This window comes from Lucilia cuprina, chromosome 2 (genome assembly GCF_022045245.1).
Source record: "Lucilia cuprina isolate Lc7/37 chromosome 2, ASM2204524v1, whole genome shotgun sequence".
Lineage (NCBI taxonomy): Eukaryota > Metazoa > Arthropoda > Insecta > Diptera > Calliphoridae > Lucilia > Lucilia cuprina.
The window spans coordinates 8,585,181-8,596,175 of record NC_060950.1 but is presented as its reverse complement, the minus strand read 5'-3'; positions in this window follow the sequence as shown (position 1 = coordinate 8,596,175).

Below are 10,995 nucleotides of genomic sequence, written 5' to 3'. Positions count from 1 at the left end.
GAGGCATGTCAATTGGGCGCATTAAATATTTGTTTGCATTATAAATATCATAGCGAATAACTAGCAACAGCAAAATGTTGTCATCATCGCCAGCATGAGCAGCAGCAAGCAGTGTTAAAAAAAATTGTCATTTGAAAACTGCCAAAAAAGACGTGTCAAAAATATGCACAGTGTAACAGACCAATAAAATATTTCTTCAGAAATTATTACAAAACAGTAAATTTAAAAACCACAACTTATTACATTTGCACTAAAAGAAATTCAGAATTATTTTGATTGTAACCAATTTCGTAAAATTATTCAAAATGATGCGTATGATTAATACGCACCGAATAACTGATATAATATCTTTCATACGCACAGAAGAACGAACATATTGGAATTTTTAAAAATATGTATGATTTTCGGTAAAAAAAAAATGTTATTTGTAGCAAGAAATTGTGATTCATTTTTTAAAGAAAATTTAAAATTTTATAAAACGTTTGATTTTAAAAAAAAATTGAGATTTTTTATATCTCTGTTGTTTATCTAGTTTATTTCTAGTTCAGTTCTAGTTCAGTTCTAGTTCAGTTCTAGTTCAGTTCTAGTTCAGTTCTAGTTCAGTTCTAGTTCAGTTCTAGTTCAGTTCTAGTTCAGTTCTAGTTCAGTTCTAGTTCAGTTCTACTTCAGTGAAGTTTGAATTTTAAGTGATATTTTTGAAAATGCGATAAAATTTTGAATTTTGAGTGCAATTTTTAATTTTCTGGTAAAATTTCGAATTATAAGTGAAAATCATTATTTATAGTGAAAATCATTATTTATAGTGAAAATTTAGATTTTCAGCGATATTCCATTTTTCGTTTAATTTCCAGTGAAATGAATTAAAAAAATTGCAATAATTTACTTAATTTCGTTACACTGTTAACAAAAATACTTTTACTGCTTGAAATATTTTTCTATGTCATTCGCTCAGACTGTTTATAAAAAGAAACTGCAATGGATTTTCGTTTTGTGTTTTTTTTTTTTTTTTTTTTTTTTTGTTTATTGATTTGACCATGATGCCATTCATGCTTAAATAGCGAATGCATGTCCATACCATAATTTAAACTGTTAAATACAAAAACAACTATAGTTTATATACGAAGCAGTATGCTGCAAGTCAACATGAGCTTAAGTATTTGAAGTATGTGTGATAATGTTATGCGAATATTTATGAAGAAAAATATTAACCGGTAGTTTTTGAAGTGATAATCATTTTCGCTAAAATAATTTCATTTAAAGCTGAGTTATTTTTAATCTTTCAAATTTTATTGAATTTTAATTTATTTGTGCATTATGAGGGATAATTAATTGATAACTGTTTACAGTTTTTATATGTTTTAAAATATATGAACTGATTACTTTATGCTTCCTGGGTAATCAGTCATGTAACCAATTGTCACTTTAGTAACCCGAAGTAATCTAAAGAGTAATAATTTCATTTTTTTTTTTTTATTTTGAATATTTTTTTAAATTCTTTATAGTTTTGTCAGAACTGCCCGAGTTGGAATCGAAGTATGAGTGTTCTTTTAGACATGTGTGTGTCATAATGCAAAAATATGCAAAATATTGGCAAATTACAATATTTACAATTTGATTTATATGATGAAATACAACAAAATGCAAATGTTACTGAAAAAAAAAAAATATTAAAATTTGAAATTTTGTTTGTTCACACAGACACACATGCCAAAGTCCGAGGTATTTAATAAAAATCATTGTGTTAATAAACCCCACAATAAGAACTATGAAAGATTTAAAACTATTACAAACAGAAGTAGAAAAAAAGACTTTAAGATGATTCGAAAATGGTCATAGAGAGAAACTAGAAAAGGGGTATAAAATATCATGAAATCATTACTCTACACAGAGAGTAATATAGGTATTTACGCCTGTTACCAAATTGACACCAAAGTTTTTATAATAACATTGTCAGACATTGTGTGACAAACCCGACAATGAGAACTATAAAAGACTTCTCTAGTTTATCTAGAGAGAAACTAGAGAAGGGTTTTAATATGTCAAGAAATCATTACTCTACACTGAGAGTAACATAAGTATTAACATTGTTACCAAATTGACAACAAAGTGTTTATAATAACGTTGTCAACTTTGCAACAATTCGTTGTCGAAATCTACATTTTGTACACATCCGTTTAAATGTTAACAAATTATTGACATGTTTCCAAAAAGGAATTGTTGCAATGTTGACAACGTTGCGTTGTAGAGTTGTCCTACATATGTATATACTTTGACAACGGATGTTATTGAAAAATTTTAAACACTTTTGTGTCAATTTAGTACCAGGCATGTATATTTCTTTTTCTCTCTGTGTATAATATTCAAATAAAAAGATCTATATACTTATAATTATCTAAAGATTTTACTCTTTTAAATTTCTTAATTGTTAGACAATAGTGTTAACAACTTTAAGGCGGTGATTGTTGACAATGCTTTGACTACTAGATTTGGTTAGTTTTACATTTTGAATTTTATTTTTGCAGCTACTGGTTTGATTTCTTACAAAATATCTAACAAAATATTTAAAGGCGTTAATATCAAATCAAATTTTGGTTTTTCACCATTTGGCAAGTTGACAGTTAATGTTTTTTTTTTTGTTTTCTTCTCTGTTTACAACTAAAAAAATGACACGCTGTTGGCTGGCTCATGTTGATGATAATGCTAGTGAATGAATAAACATTTTGTTAAATTTAAATTAAAAATTTGCAAAAGACCAAATAAAAACAAATTTTGTTTGCCAAATAAAAACAGCACCTCTGCTACATAGACCTTTTCTTAAGGTGTTTTCATAAAAATAAATTCTTAATTAAAAAAATTTTGAAGAAAACTTAAGATTTAAAATTTGTTAATTTAAAGATTATATAGTAAACAGGTTTTGCAAGAGTTTTTTTTTAAATACCTTAAACTACCAATTAACAATTTTATTAACAAAAAAAATTTTCTTTAAAATCATAAAAAAATTTTCTTTATTTTCTATTCAAAATATATCTCTGTATTTCTTCTTTATAAAAATTTCAAATGACCCAAATTATTATCCTTATAAAGATACCAAACAGAAAGTCGGAAAAAAACTATACACAACATAAGTATAAAAAAAAACTCAGAATCAGAAACAGCAACAAAAAATCAACGAATTGTCAACAGCATAATTTTAGGCAAAGAAAAAAAGGAAAGAAACCGTCAGACAGTTGGACTAGATAGACAAAAGGGAGGCTTTAAAATACCATAACAAAAAAGTGAGTGGGCGGTATAAGAAACATGCAGGCAGGCAGCAGCAATAGTTTTTAATAAATTACTATAAAAGAAACTTTGTAGCCATATTTTATATACAAACAACGATAGAAAACTAGGCCACAAAATGTATGCCAAATTGCAACCCTGATATATCAACATGCATTAAAAACATGTTAAAATACATTTACAAGCAAAATTACATATATACTCAGGCATTTACACACACAGTCACACATGTATGTACATGTGTATAAGTGTAAACAAGACTTGCATAAAACATGCTATCATCTGAGCAAAAGAGAAAAAAACTAATGTTTGATGACAACTAACATTTTGGCAGACAAGACTACAAGTCGAGAATAATGACACATTTACTTAGATAGAGGAAAATAACCCAACAATCTTTTGAAATGCTTCCTATGAGCCGATAACTTGACAATTCTTGTGTATGGAATAGAAAATTTATTGATCAATGATAATTTGTCTATAGAATGGCATATTTATCGATAAACAACTTATCTACATAATAAAAAAATTATCGATCTATAACTTGTCTATATAATAGAAAATTTATCGATCGTTAACCTGTCATTAGTGTATAAAAGTAATCGACCTATAACTTGTCTATAGAATATCGAAGTTATCGATGTACAACTTGTCTATAGAATATCAATGTTATCGATGAATATTTTCCATATAAAATACTACATTTATCGAACGTTAACTTGTCTGTAGAATATCACTGTTATCGATTAATAAGTTGTCCATATAATAAAACTGTTATCGAACGTTAACTTGTCTATAGATTAGCACTGTTATAGATATAAAATAGAACTGTTATCGATAGTTAGCTTATCTATAGAAAATGTTATCAATCAATCACTTGGACTGTTATTGATCAATAACTTGTCTTTAGAATTAAACAGTTAGTGATCGATATAAAAAACTGTTATTAATCGACAACTTGCCTTTAGAATAAAGCAGAATTATAATTGATATCGATAACTTTTTTATACTATAAAACTGTAACCCGTTATCAAAATTCCCATAAATAAGACCTATTCTAATCGTCGGTACTGTTTAGTCGTTAGTCTAGGATGACAGTCATAATTTTAACAAGATTATCAAGGTGTACAAGAAAAAAAAAACTTACTTATGAACACACACAGGGAGTCATTTACAAATAAATACACATGCACAATGAGCCCGACGCTATACATACATAAGTACTAGATACATACAAAGGATATGCATACATACTTAGTTGCAGTTGTTGTGTGTATGAAAAGTTTATAAACTTTGATGATAAACATAACCCAGATCATATTCAATGCACATCCTAGTTTCTACAGTTGTGTTTCATCATGAGAGTTTGTGCGTGTGTGTGTGTAATGAATACATTTTTATAGTTTTTGTTTGATAACACTGAAATTAAGTTTTTCATAACTACATAATACCGACAACTACCTCCGCCACCCGCCAACTACTCCTTCACATTGGCCAACAGGCCAAACATCACAACAGTACAGGTTTTTAAAGCACTCTAGTGGTTAGAGCTGGGATTCAAAATAGAAAAAAACTCAAAATGAAATGAGGTTGATGATTTAGATAATGAATGGGTTTTTAGGCTTTTGTCGTCGTTGTTGTTGCTAAGAAATTTAGCACAAGTACAACATTATCATCTGTACCAGCAGCAACAGCAACAACAGAATTGCACTAAATTTGCAGACAATGGTCATATCAAAACAAATGAAATGATAGCAGAGAAATACACATGCACACAGACACACAGATACACAGCCACATACACTTTCACTTAGTGGAAACAAAATGCAAACCTGTCAGTTTGACGCTAGAGACAAGACATCAGAAAGGCAGTCAGTCAGGCATTAACATGATGCCTGGCAATGAGTTAGACCGACAGGCCCACTGACAGTCATCATCAGGCACAATAAACAAAAGTGAAAACTATAAGTCTTATGCAATCAACTAAACTTTTATGTTCGCCAAATACAGTGTGTTAGTAAATAAAAGGGACAAGGCAAAAAAAAAATTATGTTAACTAAAGATGAAAAGAAAAACTATCGGTGTATTTGTATTAATAAAAACTTACCCTTTTATATCTTTTATATTCAAAAATTCATAGAGACACTTCACTTACCTAAAAAGAAACAAGAAAACAAATATTTATTAAACAAACATAAATCAATCAAAGATTTTAAAAATTCTAAGTAATAGTTTAAGGAATCCACTCCTTTTCTAATGAATAGTATATCCTGTTTCATAATATTATTTTAACTACAAATATATTTTGCATAATTTTTAAAGAAAAAAAAATCCAATTTTATTTTACCTTCAATTTATGTTTAATGGCCTTGTGTCGTGTCTTGTCATTTGATTTTACTAGAAACGAATAAAATCTTAGTCTTGTCTTGTAACATGACAGCTCCTTTCAAAACTAACACATAGAAAAGAACATATTTTTTTATCGAAATTTTACAATATTTTATCAAATCTATATGTGTTCCAAAAAAAAAGACAACTGTAGCCACAAACAGAAAGAAAAATCTTTAATAGTTCAATCACGTTCTTATTATTGCAAATAAAATGTAAAAAAATTACACTTAAAACAAATATGTCTGGTTTAAGATCTCGTTTACAAAAAAGTACTTTAACGACAATTGTGCTTGACAATCGATCAATAACTTTGGACTACTATAGAGCAGTTATCGATCGATAACTTTGGACTACTATAGAGCTGTTATCGATCAATAACTGTGCTCTACTACAGAGTAGTTATCGATCAATAACTCTGCTCTACTACAGAGCAGTTATCGATCAATAACTGTGCTCTACTACAGAGCAGTTATCGATCAATAACTGTGCTCTACTACAGAGCAGTTATCGATCAATAACTGTGCTCTACTACAGAGCAGTTATCCATCAATAACTGTGCTCTACTACAGAGCAGTTATCGATCAATAACTGTGCTCTACTATAGACCAGTTATCGATCGATAACTGTGCTCTACTATAGACCAGTTATCGATCGATAACTGTGCTCTACTATAGACCAGTTATCGATCGATAATTGTGCTCTACTACAGAGCAGTTATCAATTGATAACTGTGCTCTACTATAGACCAGTTATCGATCGATAACTGTACTCTACTATAGACCAGTTATCGATCGATAACTGTACTCTACTATAGACCAGTTATCGATCGATAACTATGCTCTACTATAGACCAGTTATCGATCGATAACTGTACTCTACTATAGACCAGTTATCGGTTGACAACTGTGCTGTACTATAGACCAGTTATCGATCGATAACTGTGCTCTACTATAAACCAGTTATCGATCGATAACTGTGCTCTACTATAGACCAGTTATCGATCGATAACTGTGCACTACTATAGACCAGTTATCGATCGATAACTGTGCTCTACTTAAGACCAGTTATCGATCGATAACTGTGCTCTACTATAGACCAATTATCGATCGATAACTGTGCACTACTATAGACCAGTTATCGATCGATAACTGTGCACTACTATAGACCAGTTATCGATCGATAACTGTGCTCTACTATAGACCAGATATCGATCGATAACTTTGCTTTACTATAGACCAATTATCGATCGATAACTGTGCACTACTATAGACCAGTTATCGATCGATATCTGTGCTCTACTAGACCAGTTATCGATTGATATCTGTACTCTACTATAGACCAGTTATCGATCGATAACTGTGCTCTACTATAGATAAGTTATCGATCGTAACTGATGTCTACTATAGACCAGTTATCAATATATAAATTTGGACTGCTCAGACCAGTTATCGATCGATTAGTGTGGTCTACTAAAGACCTGTTATTGATCGATTAACGTGGTCCACATTGACCAATTATCGATCAATAACTCTGATCTAATATTGACCAGAGTAATCGATCGATAACTGTGGTCTACTATAGAGTAGTTATCGACCGATAACTGTTGTATACTATAGAACAGTTATTGATCGATAATCATAGTCTACTATAGACCATTTAGGAATCCTTAACTGTGATCGCGAACTGTGTTCTTCTGTAGACAGGATCGATCAACAACATTTGTTATTCTTTACATAAGTTAACGACCGATAACCTTTTGCTATCTATAGAAATGGATGTCGATCGAAAATTCTTCAAAATAAACCTTTCAGAATACTTAATAGATTAATATTTAATGTAGAACCCTCACAGTTTTTTTAGAAAAAATGAATAGATCACAATAAAAAAAATCGCAATACAATGGAGTCATAAACAAAAATATAAAAAAGACAAAAAAATTAAAAAAAAACAACAACAACATACAACTAAATAAAAAAAAACAAAAGACAACAAAGAATAAAAATGTTTTACAAATATAAAAATGTTTTACAAATATAAAAAAACAGAAAAAAGTAAAGATATTTAGAAAAACTAAAATCATAATAATAATGCTGTTTTTGTAGTTGTACAACAACTCGTTGTAAGTCATGTATTTAAAATTGTATCTAAAACGAGTGATTGCTGTCAAGTTTAATGCAAATGCCAGGGTGCAATTCAAACAAAATAGATGACGGCACACAAAGACTCAAACATGAATGAATATCTACATATCTGCACAGTTTAAGAGATGGAAATTCTACCACCATCACAGCTACAGAGACATTTGAAAATCATACAAAAAGTTTTTTTTTTTTTTGGTTGGTATTATTGTTTTCAACTAACCAAACAGCGAGACAATCTGTCAGACAGACAGTCGGTTATACTGGCGTTTATACAATCTCATTTTATTTAGTTTATTATTTAAATAAATATTTTTTTATATTTTTTTTCTTGATGATGATGATGGTTCGGTTCAGCATGAATGTTATGGTTGACTGACTAACTAAATGACTGAGTCAGTCTGTTAGTCTCAGTGCCGCGTTAAGTTGAGCCCTGTGCTTTGTGTTCGGTCTACTGTGAGCTGAACTGTGTTTTGTGCTGGCACACAGGCGCGTTGGCAATGACAATAAAAATTTATATGTGGATATAATTTTATAGTTTTTATTTTTGTACAAAAAAAAATCGCAAAAAAAACATTATGCATTCAACAGCCAAACATTTGCAATACATTCGCATTCTGCATTAGAGACTTAAACTTTGAAATATGTGTTTTTTATTATTGCTATGTGTGTATGTTTTTGTTTTAAGCTTAATTTCAAACGAATGAATGATTATTGCCGCAAAAAAAAGAAAAACAGCAAGAGAAAAAACCAGCGCCAAACAAAAACTACCACACGTGTGGCCTTGTACCGCATACATTGAGATCTGAACTGACTTGCATCCACCACTGTATTGTTGCAGTTTAAATTGCAGTTTTTTTTTGTATTTGTTTGCACATTCATATTTATACTCACACTACGACCTGTATTTAAGTAAAACCTTTGTTTTATCGAGTGGGTGGTTTAAATTATTCTTATGTTCCACCATATTGTTAAACAAAAACTCAGCGAAGATTTTTAAGTTTTTACAATAGAGAAATGAATGTTGTGCAGAATATACTAAATAAATTAAGATTTGAAGAATGTGAACAATTTACTGGTTTTATGTCATAGTTACCTTGTAAACTTTAGATAGATAGATAGATAGATAGATAGATAGATAGATAGATAGATAGATAGATAGATAGATAGATAGATAGATAGATAGATAGATAGATAGATAGATAGATAGATAGATAGATAGATAGATAGATAGATAGATAGATAGATAGATAGATAGATAGATAGATAGATAGATGGATAGATAGATAGATAGATAGATAGATAGATAGATAGATAGATAGATAGATAGATAGATAGATAGATGTTAGTGTTAATGCTAGTTAGTGCTACTTTAACAATTGCCAAAATATTATCACTTCCTATAAAACAGGTTTTTTTTCTTCAATATAGATCGAACTTGACCGATTAGAAAACATTTCGACTCACTTCTATTTCCGCCTGCCTGCACTACTGACATGACTTTAACACCAAACCCTACTTGGTTTTTTTTTTTTTTCTACCATATTTTTATTTTCTAGAAAAATTTGCATAATATTTTCCTCTTCTACCAAAAAAAATGAAACAGAAAAAAATGAGTTCAAAATCCTTTAGATAATCATAGCAAAACAGAAGAAGTCTTCATGTACTTCAACTAAAACAGCTACAGAAATTTTAACTTTAGCACGCATCAAAAAATCTCTAAAAGCTGTTGTAGCAAAAAAAATGTTATTATGAAAAACAAAATATAACATTTCTTTTTTTGCTCTGTTTGTAACAAATGAGACAACTGATACGACAGAAAAACAAAAAATAAATATCAAGAATTAAAGCCAACAGCCATACAAAGTTGCCCTGACACAAGACAGCAGAGAAGACAACGAACGACACATTTGGGTAAAAAAAAAACATTAATAAAAAATTTTAACAAGTATGAGTAGAAGTGGAGTTAGCTGCAGCAGACAGAGTAGAGTATTAAAAATGATTCAACAGACTTCAGATGTTTAAGGATATGAAAACTTGAGACAAATCTAAGCAAATTCAAAGATGTTTGTTTTTGAGGATGTTGGTAATAACAGTCTTTAGTGTTAACTCTCTTGCAAAATCATCATTACATTCCTTTAATCTATAGCATGCCCCCAGTCTATGCAGCAAACATTATAAACTCCTTTAACTACCCCCTCTCGCCTTAACCCTCTTCTATTTTAACCATTAGTCTGGTATTTTGTATTCTAGATACGAACACAGCAACAAAACTTTTCTTAATTTTTTCCACAAACATTTCTCCCCGGTTTCACTAGAGTTTGTCTTTTATTTTTTTTAATTTTAGTTCAGTTTTTATTTTTGTTGTTTTGTTGCATTTTTTTATTACTCGTTGCATGATTCGGTTGTTGCATGGCTGGATGTGTCATATTATGAGGTAAACCCTTATGCAAATTAAAATTTATGTTGCCATGTGCAGTAAATTTTAAATGTTGTTGCTGAATTTAATACCCCTTTCCAAACCTCTCCTGGCCACCACCACACCAACTACTGCTGCTGTTGCCTGCCACACTCTACTCCACATATTGCAATGGCATCTGCATCTTGTTGGCTGTTCACCACGTAGTAGCAACCTCTCGTCTAATGGGGCTGAGACTAGGAATGGGAGTGTGTCTGTGGCTGTGTGCATTTGAGTATTTGTTTAAATAAATGTGTATTTATTTTTTGTATTTATGATTCTATTTTTCTTTCCCTCGCTATTTTTTCAGCTTTTTGTTCTCCGTAGATTCATTATTTCTTTTTTTTGTTTTGTTTTAATTCAAGTCATTGTACGTTGCACAATTTAGCATTTATTCTTTTTTATACTTTTTTTTATTCCAACATGACTCTTTTCTCTATCTCTCCCTCTTTCTCTCATTATTTGTCTATGTGTGGCAAGGGATTTTTGCTCTATATGATTTAAAAACTAGTAGTAGGGATATTCAAATAATTATGGAACCACATTCCAGTTCAGTTCTACTTCAGTTCTAGTTCAGTTCTAGTTCACTTCTAGTTCAGTTCTAGTTCAGTTCTAGTTCACTTCTAGTTCAGTTCTAGTTCAGTTCAAGTTCAGTTCTAGTTCAGTTCTAGTTCAGTTCAAGTTCAGTTCTAGTTCAGTTCTAGTTCAGTTCTAGTTCAGTTCTAGTTC